The following is a 16,144-nucleotide window of genomic DNA, read 5'->3' as shown; positions in this document are numbered from 1 at the left end:
GCCTCTTCTCTTCAGCAACAAAGAAACTGAACGAAATATTTCTTGTTCTACATGTAAATCAATGCACCCTTTGACCTTCTTTGAACTAAGAGGTTATGAGACCCACCTATATGTTGTTCATGGTGTACAGCTTCTTTGTGAGCTATGTATTGTTCTTGTCCTATGCAAGAATGTTTAAATTTAAATAAAATGAAAGAATATTAACGATATTAAATGTTCCTTCCTTGCAGTTAGTGCATCTTCACCCCATAACCCAGAAAAGTGAAAAACTGCTTTGCTTTGCTGAAACAAGCTCTGTAGTTATCAAATCAGACTTTATTTATTTAAGGCTCCTGAATGAACGGTTATACACACATCTCTTCAGTTGCCATCCATTTAAAAAGTTTTTAATGTAAGCAATGAAACTTTTTTAGTCTCATGCAGAATTCATTCGCAAAATCCCGTTAAACAGCTTGATGACACCGCACTATCTCGTAATCATACTAATTGCCTCAAACAAGGAACATTCAGACACACTTACGGAAATCTGATCCACAGTATCAGGCTGCACTTAAATCCCCCTCCTTTCATTTCCAACCTTTCGTCAGGACCGAGGGTGTGCATGGGGAATGCTCAGGCAACCATGTCTTAATTACTCATTGACCCTTTGACCCACGAGATGCATTGATACCAGCGTACAGCCACACACAATTGCATGGGGTTTGCGGCCACCTGGAGCTTTGTGTGTGGCTATTACGAGGGGTTGATGTGAGTCAGTGAAATCTAAACTGTGGAGCAGGTGAGAGAGTTGTATTTGTTTTCAGGGCTGTATCTCGGAGTCACTCTAAACTGCAGGGGAGGGCACCCCTTCAGCTCGAGCAGAGGCTTAACATTACACATTGAACCTCTGTCAGTTCCTGGCTATCTGGACGGCAAATGGACTCCTGTAAATTAACAAAATATATCTGCATTTGTTGTGAGATTGATGCCTTTTAATAGCCGTGGCAGCGTAGCCCTGTATTGAAGTGTCTAAATTACCCAGCACACATCTAACATCGTAATGAACAAAGAATGAATGCCTGTTTGGCAAGTTTAATTGGATGCTGGAGCTGGTAATAAGTTTTGTCAAGGTGAAATCTTTAAATACTTGTACTGTCTAGAATTTAGGTAAGTAAAGCAAAACAAGTGCTGAAATTGAGTGTAGTGTTGCTGTAAATCGTTAATGTTTAACAGGGAAATTGCTAATCAACTTGCAGAGACTTGTAATTATCTTCTAATTAGGTAATAAGTTATCGGTTTATTCAGTGAAAAAACCCCCACCACAAACCATGTTGACTTCCTTGAAATATTTGCAGCCGATTCTTGAAATCAATTATTTAGCAGGAAAGTCACACCATTTTTTGTGTGTGTGTGTTATTTCTCTCTCTGTCATAGAGATATATGGCTTGGCAGAAACAATTATTGTGTGAACAACCCCTGCAGCTAATGCTGGAGAGGTTATCATTATTAAGCCTCTAGATCGGCCACCAGCACCGTCGCTGTGCTTGTTCCATGAGCAGCAGGGGTACGGGAGCCATCACTCAGATCACTTTAAGGATCATGCTGGAGTTACATCTTAATACAGAAGTGTCAGCCCACGGTGTCACAACGTTCTCCATGAAATGCCTTTTTTTTTATTATTATAATGTGATGACATGAAACATGTAGCTCATTACTTTTCAACTAGAAAAACATCACCAGCGGCAGGCAAATGTACATATGTTAAGAAATACTTAAATATGTAAAATAGTAGTGTGAGATGCATCAAAAAATGTCTTTCTTATTGCTAAAAGATGGTTTTAGTTGATCATTTCTGACCTCTTGCCGTCGACGCCAGAAGTACTACTTTTTTTTTGGAGTGGGACAGCCGACTGAAGCCATTAAAAATCTATTATGGTGTATTTCTTCACCCAGGGGATGACAAGGGGCACCATAATTCTTCTCCTTACATCCCCTTCCCTTCTTTATCTTTATGACATCTTGTGTAGGGGAAAGGGGGAGCACATGCCTGCTGTGCCTATCAGTGTTGCCAAAGCTACTGTCAGTGGGTGGCAAAAATATCTGTCAGTCATTCTTTTCTGGCTTTTCTGTTTCAAGACCACTTCCAAGTGACATTACGACTGATTTTCAATGAAGAGAATGTTGGACGAAGGTCTTTTATACTTTACTTCACATGAAAAGCACAATGAAAATGCTAATTTTGAATCCTTGGAGTGGATCTAAATCTAAATAGTTTAATATGTCATTGTCATTGCGTATTCTGTGTTTAGTTGATGCCCTTAAGCCTGAGCACTTAACTTCAAGCCCAAACCCCCTTTTTTTTTTTCTAGTTGAAGTTGATTATTGCTTTGTTTTTCTTTCTTGTCGATGATGTGGTATCATGTTCGCTCCTTTCATACTTAATGCTTACTCTGTTGACATTAAGAGGGTAACACATTTTAATAGTTTTTCCACGACTTATCCGGAGAGTTAAATGAACTATTCATTTTTATTATATATTATGCAGTATTTAAAGTTTCAGCTCATTAAAAAACAGACGCCCTTCCACACCCCCCCAGGCTGTCTTTTACCCCCCACCAGCATGCAGTCAGGCTCCTCTAGCCACAGGCTCTGCTTGATCTGTTTTTCCTAAGTCAGAATTGAAATACTCAGAAATATTTATTTATTTGTATATGCCTTTTTTCTTTTTACCAAATAACAGCCTAATGTGTTTGTAGCTTAAACAAGCAACATTGGTGCATCAGAGAAGGGTGATAACGAATGGTTTTGTTTGATAGATAGAATTTGTTAGATTGCATGTGTGTTTTATCGGTCACCTCAAGACAAAATATCATATATGCATATATGTATATATATGTTTATGCATATATATGTGTGTGTGCAGTATTATATATATATATATATATATATATAAATACTGCATGTACCCTAATTTTGCACCAGACCAGGCCCCTTGTGCTGTTGACTGGTTGCCCTGCTTCTTACTTGCACAATGAGCAGCAACCTACACAGCATCTCAATGCTAGACTGGAAATTTGCATTAAATACACTGATACCTATGCTGCATACAAACAGAAATGGAATAAATCAATTTTCTTTTGAGAAATGCTTCACATACTTTTTGATGCAGCATGATCTCCAATCTTTCTGCAAATGAGCTGCAGTCCCATGTAATGGTTTCTGCTCCTCGTGGGAGGCCGGTGTCTCGGAAAAGCTGCTGATTGAGGGGGAAATGTAATACAGGTGTAAAGCAGACTTGATAGGGGTCTTACACGAGGGTTATGCATTTTAACAGTGATATACATACTGTTACATATTTATCAAAGGATGTGGAATTTGCTGGGTTGACTCTTTCTGGCCTGCAGAGATTTATAGGTTTCTGCTGGGGTGTTAATTCTGGCAGAGATGGTGGCTATTATGTTGAATTAATAGGAATTAAGGGTTTAAATTGGTTAAGTAAGCACTTCATTAATCGTGACTGGATTGCTGTGTGTGAGAGGTTTATAGGTGGTGTAGACTGCAAGTGCTTAGATGAAAGGACAGGGGGGACGCTCTGAATTCAAAAGCCGCTCGATGCTCAGCAGATGTAGCCAGGAAATCCCAGATATATCACATAACGTAGAGGTAAATTGATTCATTGTTTAATCTTTAAGTTAACCAATAGAAAAACTATTGTCAACTATATTGATAAGTCATTTACAATTTCAGTCATTAATCAAGCAAAAAAAAAAACAAAGTGCCACAACCACTCTGGTTCCAGCTCCTCAAATTGGAGAATTTGCATTTGGTTTACTGAAAACCTTTTGTTTTGGACCTTATAGCAAAAGGTTTGACACCACCTCGGACACAATGGGAAGTTGTTGTTGTTGTTGTTGTTGTTTGGCATTTCATAGATGTAACATTATTATTTAGCTTTTTATCCATTGTTAAATTATAAGAAGACTCTGCCTCAGCCTCGATGGCTGCATATCTACAGTATAACATGCTGATTGTGTCTGTTTGTCTAATCTTTGGCTTTCAGTTTGGACATGGCATTAGTTGCTGTAAGTGAAGTTATGGCATGGGTCAGTTGGTTGATGTGCCTCCCTCCACGGAAGCTGGACTAATTGAGGTGTGTTTTTATCTGGGCTTGCTAATGATGATGAGGGTGCAGGCGAAGGAGTCTGTCCCCTCAGGCTGAGGAATAGCATGACTTAGCCAACCTTCTGTACTTATTGTCCAACAAAGGGGGAATTCACTTAATGCAGTGTTTCAGAAAAGTGGATAATTGTGGCTACAATCAATAAAGTAGCAGAGCGGAAAATGAACGGCGTGTGCAGTGTAGCTGTGTTGTAGATATTTGACAGAAATCGAAAAAAGTGCGAAGTTCTTGTTTTTGTGTTTGTTTCAGCCGAGTCATCAAAAGAGAGGTCGATTTCAGTTTCTGTACGCAATAATATACACATATGCAAGCTGGTAAAGCTGTACATATTTACTTTGTGTCCATGTAGCTGTGACCATGAGCATGTGTGTGTCTTTGCATGTGTTTGTGTATATATGGGGGGGGGTTTGGTTGGATGAGCCACATTTGTTCCTGTGCGGCCTAGTGACATCGCTGGAGGGCAGAGAGGGATGGAACCTGAGAGGGGTGACAGTGATAAATAGCGCTTTTAATAACAGCTGCCCCACTTGGCCAGCTAGTCCCAGTCAGTGTCCTCTGTGTATTTATGTCTATGTTTATTTATGCATCCATAGTATGCAGGAAATCATCACCGCAGGGGTACAATCATTCTTTTTTTTGTGGTGGGGGGATAATATTGGTTTAACTTTTGGGAGGAGGTAAGCCAGCTCGTCGTAAACCAAGCAGATATTCATTTAACCCAGAGGTCGATCTGTTGGTATGTCTCTGCTGAAATAATCAGATATCCTTAAGAGTCCTAAAGGAACAAACATAGGTTTGAACTCTAATGTGCATGTCACAGTTTTGGGATCTCATTACAATGTTAGCAATGGTATTAGATCAGAGATGGTCGGGATAGAATTGTATTTTCTAAATACCAAGTACATGTTCTTAGGTATCTGGTTATGCTATTACTTTATACCATAATGGCCATTCTTATGCTTTACACAGACCTCAATCTGCATGGCGTTTACATTTTTGGTTCATTGTTGCTTTTTGACTGGAGTCAAAAACCTTTTGTCTGCTGAAATATGACCTCGGGCCCAGGCCTGTGAATAGGGAGTGGGGAGGCTGTAGATCAGAGGTGTCAAAGCTTCTTCCCGTAGGGCAATGTCGGCACTGTTCTCACTCCAAACAGTTCCCTCCCTTTAATTGGTTCAATTAGTTAAGTATCCATATACATTATTATGTATGCATTTTTCATGACGCCTCTTAACGCTCTGTCTAAACCGAACAACTTCCGGCTATGATTTGCCATTTGGATGAATGTCAAGGAGACTAAATGATTGCGCTAATTGAGTAATTAAAAGCAGATGTCGGAGCGAGAGCCAACAGCGTACACTTTAAACACTTTGCCCTCCAGAAAACCTACAGTGTTTTTGACACCCCTGTTATGTATGGTTATCCCAGAGGTGCCTCTGTAATAGTTACAGTTTCACCCTTGTGATTATTCAGTTGAAGTCTTTGCTATTGAACCAAAATGGTGTTTTTATGCTATTTTGACCATGGGAAATGGTCTGGAAAAGAAAAGCCCATCATGCTGCCTAATGGCCAGACTCAGTGGTGCACAGATTCAACACAAGCTCTAGACAGGCAAAGCACGATATCTCCACGCTTGCCATATCGCTATTGCCCACCGCTGTCCTCTGGTGGGACATGAGTAGCCGGTATGAGATTCTTTTGAGGGACATGATGTTATGTTGGAGGTAATTAACGCTGGAAATGTGCCAGTAATGGGAATCGGTGTGCCATCAAATCACAAAGGAACAGAGTCCTTTCCTGTGGTTTTGACAGCTGTGGTGATTGGAGCATTGCTGGAAGGCTTCACAAAGTGCAGATCAATAAGTAACAATTTTCCTATTAAAGAAAAATTACTTGGACATTGCACTAAGATAGCTTATCGCTCTTTCACTTCAGCCTAGTTGAGGAAGAAAGGTTTTCTGTTGAAAGAATGTGTGTAATTTTATCTGTGATGTTATTTGCTTTTCAGTCATTCAAGTGTTTGGTAATAATTCTGTTGTGTGTTTTTTGTTGTTGTTGTTGTATGCATGGTTTGAAAAAAGAAGAGGCTGATGTTGGACGCCCTCCTCATTCCTAGGTGAAAGAAACATGGGTTCTTTGGCACATACATTTTTAAATTTAATTTCAAAACAAATATCCTGATGTAAACTGATATTGTAGTTTTGTTTCAGTTTTGTTTGTTTGTGAATTTCTAAAATGTTCTAAAATCACACAAACCACAAATCACAGTTTTGCCAAGCAGTACATGACGGACTGACTGTTAGACTCCTTATGGATGTTCTTACTGTCAAATTGACTATACCTACATTCCTAACAACAAGATTTTCACATTTGATCTAATCAGACTTGACTTTCCAAAGATTTAAAAACTTGACCTTGGGCTCAGAACTTATTTTGCACTTGATTATTGATTGATTGATTGATTGGTTAATTAAAGAACAAATGGGATCAGCAGAGTAATCAGTAATACAAATATTGGTTTTCTTGCAGCACTTCTAACTTCACATTTTTCCACATTATAACCAGAGATAAATCACCTCATGCTTTTTACACATTACATTTAAATCAAAGCTTATCAGAACATTTGAATGCCAGCTCATGTATCACATGGACTTATTACAGTATAAAATTAGTTTTTCTATAGCAGGTTTCAAAGAGTTTATAGCACAGTTTTGCACTATTCTTTGTGTGACAAGACAAAATAATACCAAATTAATAGTTGTATCACTCATTTCGCTCAGAAAGCTAGCAATACTGCGGATCGCCCAGGACCTCACTGTATCATAATGGTATCAATTCAATTTTCCCTGTCAGTCCATTTAGCCAAATTGGTTATTTTGGCTGTTTCACCTGTAAAGTCTTTCACAGAAGAAGGTATTAATTGCCCACAAATGCCAAATGTAGTCAGTTAAGATGTTCAAAAGCAGTGGAGAGAGAGTTGATTGCAAATCTTGTTTTAATAAATCTCTAGGCCACTGGCGTGGCTAATGAACTTAGTAATTACTCATCACTGGTTGGAAGAGTTTAGCCTGGGTAAGATGAAAGCAGTGGCTGCTGGGAGCCACAGGAATGGCACAACAGGCAACAATCAACACAGTGTCTGCACAACAATCAATCAAAACTGTCAGGCCCTTAACCGTCAGAGTGATTTGCTGGTGTTTCTCAGAAAATGAGTGCACCTTGTAAAATGTAGCTAAGATCACTTTCCCAAACACCTTGCAGCACAATACGTGTAAGCCAATGCGATCTGTGCCATGTGATTTATCACACTGCTCGCGGAAAAATTATTATTTTTAGCTAAGGAACTGTTTCATGGGCTCAAATTACTCCACTCAAGCGTGACGTCACTACAATATGTTTTACTGTGTGGTTAAATGTTACATTCCTTCAGTGTTTTTTTGTTTTTGTTTTTTCTTGCTTAATGTTACAGCACAGTGGTTTTTGTTATTTGTTTTGTTTTGATTTTCAATTTAATGTCTAGTCAATCATGCATTCAATTTCAGGAGTACATTACACTTTGGTAGCAGCTTGACAAATATAACATATATAAAACAAATGCATGAGGAAGCATAAGTTTTTGAGTTTATATATATATATATATATATATATATATATATATATATATATATATATTTACATTTAAAAAAACACAGAGTATCTATCCATATATCTATCTATGAATATTTAAATATAAATTGTCTTGTTTTACTGAACATCTGTTAAACCACGGTGATATTTAAATACGAGTCAGAGCCGGGTGGTGAGTAACACTGGACTATTCACAGATGCTCCTTTCTGCAGAACTCTAAATCATGTTTCTTAATTCCCAGAGCCACATCTCAATCATACTCCTTGCTAATTTGAGAGTCACCCTCATTTCATTTTAAACGATTCATTTTTGGCAAATTTGTAAATGGCCCTGATGTGTTCTACAATTTAGTCAATTACTGTTTCAGCCAGCAGGACTCCGGGGACCAGGAACATACATCGCCTGGAGGTATCATCTCAATAATTGTTTCAGAAAAGTTGGGAATGGATTGCTAATGCTCTGTTCCACTTATTGAAATGTCAATTGGAGCCAAGACCCTTTACTTCTCTTCTCACTTTTCCATAGTACAGTTTGACTGCTTCACCTTTACTTCGCTGAGTCCTGACCATTGATGAAACAGTAAAACTGAATTTGATATTTTCTCTAATTCAATCCTAAATCCTGCGTGTTCTTGCGATGACTCTTTTGATGCGGGGTATTTACAAGGAGCTCAACAGAATAGTTCTGGTTTAGGCAAAGTTTCTTATTATTCTCTGAATTAATCCATGACTTGCAACTTTCCTGTCATTTGTAAAATAAAAATGTAGCTGATAATTTGAACTCTGCTGTATACTGAAATTGTAATTAATTACTAATTAGCTGGATAAAATTAAGAGATGATACTAATCCAAATTAGGTCTTAATGGGTACTAATTAAGTGGAGAATCCTTCTTTATGGAGCCAAACAGTGTGACCCGCAGACCCCAATTAATTAAGCTATTATTAGCCATTTCCCTGTGTTTGGCTGATGTGGATCTTGTTCCACCAAAAGCAAAATATGTTTCTTAACTCTTGAAAATGTGTTTCTGTTTGTTTTTCCACAAGGTCCCTCACCCGTCCTCCGAGCTAATTAACCTGCAATTCAGCGTTGGTACAACGCTGAATAATTAGAGCAGGGAAGAGATCCACACATGATGCTGTGGAGAAGCCCTCAGGTGACCACATGTTAGTGAGAGCAGTTACACATGTGTGCACCGAAACACAGTGGATGGTTCATGTAGGGTCACCTCAGTCATCCAGACATTTTGGTACAGGTTAGAAATGCAGACGCTCTTTGGATGAAGGGCAAAATGTCTGAAATGTCAAAGATTCCTATGAGATTATTAACATATTTATCCATTATTGTAGGCCATTTAATAACTATGTGTTCATTACAATCAAATGGGACCCTGTCAAATCAAATTTGCATCACATCCACAGTGCAGCATTATGAGGTGTTACAAAAGTTTGAAAATATAAATGTGTCACAGTGATTGGGAAAGCTAAAAACAGTACCTTGAAATGTAAAAAGTAAATAAATATCATAATTAAATATCATAATTAAAGAAAACCCGATAAAAAAATAAATAAAATCACATTCATCACTTTTGTTTGAAGAATTGTTGTGAACAAAACTCTCCTGCAGCAAGTTTTTACACATTTGGTCAGTTTAAAATGAGAAAAAAAAATCGTAGTTCAGTTCTTAATGTAAGTGTCTTTTTTCACCAAAATGCTCTCAGTTGCTATTTTCTTTTAAGCCTGACTGATTAAGTAATGAATTGCATTATGATTCTCCCTTTAAATGTACAATTAAGTGCAAAGACACTAAAATTATTTAGGAGATTTTTAAAAAATTACCAAAACACAGGTATTAAACATCAGTAGGAATCGCAGCATTTAACAAACTTTCCTCCACTGTGCATATCACAGTCACGGTTAATAATGGAGAATAAACGTGTGCGGTGTGTATGTCTGTGCTCTGGGTCAGCTGCATGTGTCTGTTCTGATTACTGGATGGGTAATTCTGTACTTCTGTGTGTAAGACCTTCAGCTCTATTCTATAATTAACTCTTGCCTGCGCCCATCAGCTTCCATTCCACACTTGATGTGTCCATAGTGACTGTTACATGCAGCCAGCTTGCCATTCAGTATGTATTAAGCTGTCAGAGTGGGCTGCTCTCCCAAGCCGCCTGTCTTCGCTGAACAACCCAGCCTATTAACTCCTATTGACTGTGACACACATGTCCCTCCAAAATGAGCGGTTCCGTATTGATTTTTCCTGAGCTCTCCTCACTTCCCCCTTTCACGCCGCCAAGGGTGAGATCTTTATCCTGACTGATTGTATATGTTCATCGTATCAGAGCAGCGCTGTGCAATTGCCATTTCAAACCCATGAACCCTGCTCTGTGCACCTCCTCCTGTGTATCGTGGCTACTTGTATGAGGCCAGGTCTCAATGAGACAATTAAAAGGCCCGACTCCCCTGTGTCCTCTGCAACACCGCGGTCAAATGGAGCTGTAGACCTTCCACACGACCCACAGTCTCCCTCCAGCTTAATACAGCGCGCACCATAAGACATGAGACGTGACAGCCAGCTCTTCTCCCCCCACTAACAGACTGCCGCCCAATCAATGAGGCTGAATAGAAGGGTGCCATATCCTTTCAGTGACGCTCTTTCTAACGGCTAAAGCTAAAATGAACTCTGACAGCACGTATCGACGTCATATCAAGCTCCGCCATTGAGAGAAAAATGATTATCTGCTGCTGAAATCAGTTATTGACACGCTGTGGAATAACTTACCCTGCCCAAGGGAATTATTGATACAGTTTATTGTACAGTATATAAATATATATCTTATATGTGTCTGAAATAGATTTGTCTAGTTAAAGTACACAGTGCGTCTATGGTTTGACCACGGAGGGCTATCAACACTTCGCTCACACTCCTGCAACTCAACCATGACTCTGCCTTTCCCTCTTGTTGGATACTGTTTTTACAGGCAGCATGAAATTGCTTTGGCTGTTCCGACTCTGCATTGAAGTTAATAGTAGAACACGTAATTATATTTTATAGCCTCTCACTCCAGAAAATCAAAACGGCTTCACAGAGACCATCGTATCGTAGACGAGCCACGTGTCACGACGACATGTCACTGGAGGAGGTAGTCAAACTTGGGGAACAACCAGATGTGCTGAAAAACCACTGCTTCAGTTAATGTATGAGATCCATGTGATGATAATTATTATCTTTTCATTTTTATCAGCATTGTTGTCAATGTCTACAGGATATAATGAGGCTTGTAGCCTTAAGACACTTCTGATTTTACAACAATTAAAAGTCTAGCGTTAAACATAATCAAAAATGGTTAGAATGTAGCCCGATATTAACTGAACCACTTCTCTGTGACAAATAAGCTCACCTCTCTGTGGTGACACCCAGCTACACATCTCCAATCAGCACAACATCTGTGGCATTGCGAGGCTGCATATTTATACTGTTTGAAGAACTGATGGCTGCTCGAAATGTGTGGACAGTGAGAAAAGTACAGACGTGAAAATATTGCATGTACCATCACATAACAGCTGGTGGTTAGATACTTAGTTTGTGCAGCTGGAAAAGAGCAGACGAGACATGAGCACCTACAGTACAATCAGTCTTCTAACTGGCAACAATAGCAGCACATTTTTTCCCCTGATTTCTTCTTTGTCATCTATTTATAATATTGTTATTCTCCTAACTGTTATTTTGCTCATCTTATCTATTCTAACATGCAACATCTGTTGCACGCGTCTGTCTATCCCGATTAAATAAAGTCCCTTAAGGCTGATTTGTGATATTGGTCTACATAAACAAAAGTTACTTTGCTTGACCACAGAAACGGGCAGCTTGGCATGCTGTAGAGACACATCATAGTGGGGACTTTTTAGATTTCCATGCCCTCTACACTTGAAAATACACTTTTGTAATTTCTACACTTAAGATTCATAGCTACTACTGACAAATACTTTGTAGTTATTTCATAAGTCAGGAAAATGTAGACATGCAATGGTGCAAAAATTACCATTTTATTGGAAAATGTTTACGTCATTTGTGAAAAATACTAAGTACATTCATAACTGCCGTTGCTTTTTGCTGTTTTGTGTCAATGGCCTCAAGAGTAAAACTCTTTTCTTAAAGACCAGCTCTGACCAGAAACTAAAGAACGGCAGTAACTGTCAAAAAGAAATTCAAGGTACAATATTTCACAGTATTCTTCAATAATGTCAGTGTGGGGACATTTGTTTTCACAATTTTCTTCTGACAGCTTTTATCAAAATCAAATGAAACAATTCTAGCCAAACAAATTTGTCATTAGATTTGTCCATCAGCTTCTTCTCCCTGGTATTATGGTTTTATTGTACAGCAAATGTTTTATTGATCTTCCACCTCTCGTGGCAGCTGAACTTGAGGTGACCTGCCCTGCTGCTCTGGTGTTTAGAGGTGCGGCAATGCAACCTTGGCATTTCAATCATGCAGCTTGACCTTTGCAAATTTCCTTTGTCAGTTAGTCACATCTCGTTTTTGTCGAGGGCTGATTTGCGGCACGCAGAAAGGTTGTAGGGCCGTAACTCCACCTGCCAAATGAAAATTAAAAGCAGATTATGCTGACGACTTTTTTTTTCTAACAAAGATAGGAAATACATTAAGATGCAGTGATATTGTATGATATTGATTTTTGCAGACAAGCACATGGCAGTGACTTTTTCTCCCCGATGATGCACGACGGCGGCCCTGTGAACATGACAGGCAGTCTCAGGTCAGATACCTCTGTCTCCCATCCTCCGCTGTGTCTCCATTACAGTCTGTTGACTCTTTGGCTGACTTATTGACCACCTCTCATGCTTGTTACTCAACAGAGGAGTAGTTTGCTGTGATTGATACCATGACTGCTATAAGACCTCTCTTAGCCGCGCCTCCTCTTTCCTCTCCAAATCCTATCTGCGGTTTTAAAGCCATGAGTGGGTTTCATTAATGGTCTCTCCTGTTTATGACACCATAATTAGAGTTGAGGAAAGGCACCTAACTACCACAGTTCCACCATACTGAGAAAGTCAATAATGCAAGCCCAACAACTTCTCACACAATTGAGCCCTGTGGAAAATCTATATGCTCTGCTGCTCCATGTCTTTATGGCGCCGTTTTAGAAGAAGCCACCTGATTTGTTAGTGTTTTGCCTTCCACTTTTAACTAATCCCACAGAATTGATTATTAACGCCGGCGATATCATTTAGCTTCCAGCAGCTTCCACAGGATGGATGTTGTGTGGGATGTTTCCTCTGTTTGTTGTGCTCAGTATGGCATGTGAGGCCGAGCCTTGTGGCCATTTACCTACTTTATAATTTGTTTTGTGCTCCACCTCATGTACATGCAGTGACTCCTGTAAAAACCCAACCTGGCTGACCGCTACGCCTGGGTTATTTGTGTGGAGCAGGTCATGGGGGATATTACATTAGATTGCTTTTCCAGAAAATAATTCTGCCAGGTGGTCTGTTGGCCTTTACTCTGTGTCTCCGTCATGCAGTTACACCGAGAAAGAGAAGTGTTTGAATACACACAATTACACCCTTGTTTCTTTACTCACCCATCTGTCTTTTTAATTAAAACAACAACAAAAACTGCTATGGGACTACTAGTGCCTGCAAAAGAATATGTACTATCGCAGACTGCACCTTAGATGATGAAAGAAATATGTTGCCTTACCTTACAAGCTATTTTCAATTGAACATTTAATCCATGTTAACGTAAATTCAATCATTCTGGAACCACGTTTCTACTTAAAAATAATTTTCCAGTCTGGCACCTGTGTCAAGCTTTTGATGTATGTTTTCTGTTTTCTCTAATCCTTTTCGGGGGGTGGTGTTGAACAGAAAAGTGTGTATGGTCTCGAAATGCTAAGCAGATGGTGTTCCTTTCGAGTAAAGACAAGTCAAGTTTTATTTATTTATTGCCCCTCAAAGCGTGCCTCAAAGGACTTCGCAAAAGAAAAAGGAAAAGATGACAAAAGCAAAAAATTAAGACCAAAAAGTTTGAATTACAGTGAGATTTGGTCTTGGTCCAGTGTGCGGGAGCGTCAGTGTTTGTAACAGAGCTCCTTCCTCTCACTAAGGGTCACGACTGTCATCTGATGGCTGGTTTAGAAAGCTCCATGAATAGTTGATGTCTAAAGCATTCACTGCGGCCCAGACATGAATGTAAATAAGATGCAGGTGACTGGGACACCATTTCATGGGTCAGGCTGACTACAGATCTGTTTCATATGGCTTTGCTATTTGCACATTTCCTGGTATTTCTACAGAAACAAAAGTGAGGGTGCATTCACACCAACAATAGCGCTGCGTTTAAGAAATACAGTCCTCAGATTCATTTGTATGGAGCCAGTGGTTATTAACCTGCAGATTGTGGAGACTGAAACAATCATTTTAGACCAGGCCACCCTGTTCACGCAAACCACCAGACCTCTAATTTTGAAGGCTAATCCTTTTCGATGATGTAGACTTGTTATAAAATTGACCATTGTGTTGATCTGGTAGAAAGTTATCCAGATTACTGACCAACGAGTGGCCTTCATGAATACTGAGCTTTTGTCTGTTACTATCTAGGGTTCTTGACTGACCTGGTTCCTCATTGGTAAACAAATCACTTATTTTGTGTATATAACTATTCCTTAGTAAAAATGCTAATAGACAAAGTAACCACTGCTCCAAGTTTAAGCTTATAGGTAGCAGTCATGTTGCAATCTGAAGGCAGTGTTAATGAGGCCAGAACAAAACATGTTGAGATGACAGCAGTCAAATGACTTCCATGACAGTATACAGGCTCTGGTGTAATCACAACTAAATGTCAGACACCATAAGGCCTGGTGCATAATGGCTCAAGACCGATACCTCTCACTTGTTTTAATTAAGAACCCTCATTTTTGCTCAAAATGTATTGATTATAGTTTGAAAGAAGAGTCTGCTGTTAAACTAAAAGTGAAGAGAGAACCCTGGAGTCGTGACTGGACAGGGAGGGATTTGCCCAGACAAACAAAAATTGCTTTATTTTACACACAATGAAGTTAAGTAAGGTGAAGTAGCACTATAGCTGACAAGTTTGAGATTAATATCAATTAACACAGTTACCACTCAGGTGCAGAATTAATCAAAACAGTCATTTGGGAACCTGTGAAGCAGTTTTCTGAGTAACTGAATCCTCCAGAGTGAGTTGCGTAGCTCACTTTGCTAGGCAGAAGAGGAACTGGTGCAGGTAGCAAGACAATGAATGTTATCTATCAGGAATAAACTAGGCCTCTGAGAGCGGAGCGACAGGCCTGGCTACACAGAGGTGGGACTTTTTCCACGGAGACCCCACACCCCCCTGGCCAATCGTCCTGGGAGATTAAATGTTATCTGCTTGGGATTCAACATGTGCTTCTGTAAACCTAAACCAAACTTAGCTCGTATCAGTTCACCCTTGTCTGGAAACCTAACCTCTGTGACTGAATGAACCAGTATCATAATTAAATCATCACTCCTTCGCTTTTAGCTCACCTGCAACCCTAACCACTGCAGGAGAGGGGTAAGAGGAGCATGGCTCTGCTGGCCAGTGATGACAGTGAAACCAAGTGCTGAGAGCCGGTCTGAATAGTCAAGCATGGCTGGTGGGGCGGCAGCCACCCCCCTCAAACACCTGCTTGGATCTTATCTGGATATGTGTGCTATCGCACTCTTAGTTACTCCTACATTACCCTTACTTACCGTACTAAACATTGTTCATTACCTTTAGGAAGGAGGATGCTAATGTGATTATTAACCTTCAGATTACCTGTGCTTACAAAAAAAACTATATACGCTGTTATAATATCGTCAGATATTGAATGATGTTGAATCCCCGACCTTCAACAAACAGTGCTGTCGTGAGAGTCATGCAGCTCCTTGTTCCCTTAATGCCTAGTGGCTTGTTGTATAGCTTGTGTAATGACTGTGGACCTATCCGGGCTTATCCTGTCGAACTGAGGATATTAAGGAGAGTAGTTACAAAGGCCAGACTTTAATTTGACCTCTGCGTGCCCTCTCCTCTAGTGAGGCGGCTCCGATGAAGCAGACTGGTGGTTTGGGCAGTTGGTGATGAATGACTGTATTTGTTGGGCAGATTGTTACAGTTCCACACTAATTGAGGGGTCAACACAAAGAGCAAATTAGGTAATTGAGTCACTTGACTGTGGCTATAGAGCTTATCACTGCTCTTTTGACCCTGTAGCCAGCCATGAATTCTACCACAGAGCACTCTCCAGCCTCCCGCCTCTATCGTGCAGCCCAAAAGCTATTATTCTCTTGTTTATCAGTTGTTTCTATGCACA

This window comes from Scophthalmus maximus, chromosome 7, assembly GCF_022379125.1.
Source record: "Scophthalmus maximus strain ysfricsl-2021 chromosome 7, ASM2237912v1, whole genome shotgun sequence".
Lineage (NCBI taxonomy): Eukaryota > Metazoa > Chordata > Actinopteri > Pleuronectiformes > Scophthalmidae > Scophthalmus > Scophthalmus maximus.
This window is presented reverse-complemented; position numbering follows the sequence as displayed.